This window comes from Cricetulus griseus, chromosome 6, assembly GCF_003668045.3.
Source record: "Cricetulus griseus strain 17A/GY chromosome 6, alternate assembly CriGri-PICRH-1.0, whole genome shotgun sequence".
NCBI classification, from domain to species: domain Eukaryota; kingdom Metazoa; phylum Chordata; class Mammalia; order Rodentia; family Cricetidae; genus Cricetulus; species Cricetulus griseus.
The window spans coordinates 82,518,386-82,521,064 of NC_048599.1; the positions used below are offsets into that span (position 1 = coordinate 82,518,386).

General features: G+C 39.3%; 1 pseudogene; it reads left to right on the forward strand.

The window, feature by feature from the left end:
• Window positions 1-418: 418 nt before the first annotated feature.
• On the forward strand, window positions 419-537 carry LOC113836433 (annotated as a pseudogene).
• The last annotated feature ends 2,142 nt before the right edge of the window (window positions 538-2,679 follow it).

Here is a 2,679-nt window from a genome sequence, read left to right on the forward strand (position 1 = left end):
CTCCTTTCAGATACTTCGGTTATAGAGAATGCAACTACTATTATTTATTCATTTAATTTTTGTATTTTATGTGCATGGGTGTGAGGGTGTCAGATCGCCTGGTACTACTGGAGTTAAAGACAGTTGTGATCTGCCATGTGGGTGCTGGGAAATGAACTGCTCTGGAAGAGCAGCCAGTTCTCTTAACCACCGAGCCATCTCTCCAGTCCCCTGTTATTCATTTTTATGTTAACTTTTATTGATTCTTTGTGAATTTCACATCATGCACTCCAGTCCTACTTATCACCCTGTCTCCTTGCATCTGCCCTCTGTCCTTGCCACCTCCCACTCAAATCAAAACCAAATTTAAAAGAAAAACACAAAACCAAACCAACCAAACAAACAAACAAAAAAGAAGATGAAAGAGAAGAAAAATCTTGTCTAAGGCCATACCACCCTGAATGCGCCTGATCTTGTCTGATCACGGAAGCTAAGCAGGGTTGGGCCTGGTCAGTACTTGGATGGGAGACTGCCTGGGAATACTGGGTGCTTTGGGTGAGAGAGAGAGAGAGAGAGAGAGAGAGAGAGAGAGAGAGAGAGAGGAGAGAGAGAGAGAGAGAACCCTGTCCTGGAATCTGTAATGTGACCCATTGAGTCACATAGTGAACACTTGCAAGTAAAGATGCAACTACTTTTAAAGTCCCTCTTTGAAAGGATAGATCACTCTCAATAACAACAAAGTGCTACAAAAATAAAACTCCCTTAAAAATGTATCCAGATCACACTTAAACAACATCCCCTTTATGAAGCCCTCCCTTATCCCAATTCCAGATGGGCCCATGGGCTTCGGCAAGGACCAATATCTCAATGACATTATTTCATTCATCAAATGGATATAACATACAGTTAAGAATTTGCCATATGAAGCTTATGGTTGGCAGTACTGACATCATTTTGCTTGTTTTGTTTTGATCCTGACCTGCAGACTCCCAGGTGTGTGTGTGTGTGTGTGTGTGTGTGTGTGTGTGTGTGTGTGTGTGTAGCCACCCTGATTCTAGCTTTTCAAGGTTATACAGGTCTTCTCAGCAAGCAAAATAGCCCTTGTCAGGAGCAAGCAGCCGCTGTCTCCTCTAAGGTACCTGATGAGGCAACTACTGAAAACCATACAGAATGCTTTAAACTTCTCATAAGCTCACCTTTCGTTGGATATTATTCTAAGTTCTGACAACCACCAGGGAAATTTCTGCCCCTTCAGAGATGAGTCTCTTAGGCTAAAGTCATGATACTTCCCATGCAATTCACTCAGAATTATTGACTCAGAATTAACTGCATAGAATGCCCTACTTCTTCTTGTGCCATAATAAGTTCTTAGCAATGACAGTTATTATTCCTAATATTAGTAGTTTGGGTTTTTGAGATAAAGTCTCATGTACTCAGGCAAAGGATGACCTTGAATTCCCAAACCTCCTGTCTCCACCTTACAAATGTTGAAGTTATAGATATTTACTGCCACACCTAGCTTTATTATTACTATTTTATTATTATTATTGTGATGATTATATGTTTCCCATGAAATTCCAAACCCAGCATTCATTCTACTATGTCAAGATCCTATCTTCCCTTTATTTCTTTTCTGGCTGAAAATAATATAAGAAAGAGATTAATATTCTCATGGTATCAAATATAATTTATGAGAAAAGACTTTGAAAGCCTTAACATAGTCTTGAAGTTTTGTGTATTTTGGTAACAACAATTACTACATTGCAGTCCTATCAACAAACATGTTAATAATTAGATTGTTATAATTGTTATCATAATTATTACTGTAATATATTGGTCCATCTTCATCTCTCTTGGGAACCTTGTTGTTGAGTAGGAATCTTATTCTCTACCCCTGCAGAGAAGGTGATGTTTAATAAATATATTGTGTAAAATATAGTTGGATTTACTCAATTATGAGGTTGGCTGGATCTGCAGAAAAGTCTGGATATGGTTGGGTTGACCCAGAAGTCAGGCAGGTCAGTGCCAACTTAAGCAGGATATATAATTTGATGGAATGGAACATATTGGTTCATTCAACAAAGGTATGTTAGACATCTGATGTACACTGGGAACCTATCTAGACAAAGGGAAAATGACTGAGCAAGAGAGATAGAGTCCAGCAAAGGAGGCAGATACCACACAAGAAAATACAGATGGCATGAAGAATGCAGAGAATGAGAGTGGCTCATGTAAAATAAAGTTAAGAGGCAGGACAGAGCATGTGGTCAAGAAAGGCCTCTCTGGTTGATAGCATATGCTCTGAGATTGAGCAGAGACACAGAGCCTGTCTTTTCTAGGGAGGCGAGTGTCCTGGTGAATGTAAAGACCAAACACAGTACAACTGTAACCTCAGCTTTCATGAGGCTAAGGCTGAAAGACCTGGAACTCTAGGATAGCCTGGGCTATACTGTAAAACCCCACCTTAAAGAAGTAGTAAGCTATGAAGGCTGAAAATATTTTATCTTTACTTTTCCTGGTAGACCTAGTAGTCATTATTTGGATTCCTAACATATGATACCCTCCCATGCTTTAAAAAAAAAAAAAACTGGAGATTGAACACAGAGCCTTATACATGCTAGGCAGATGACCTAACCTTAGCCCTCTTCCCATTTATTTTGAGGCAATGTCTCATTAAGCTTCTCAGGCTCTTTAAAATCA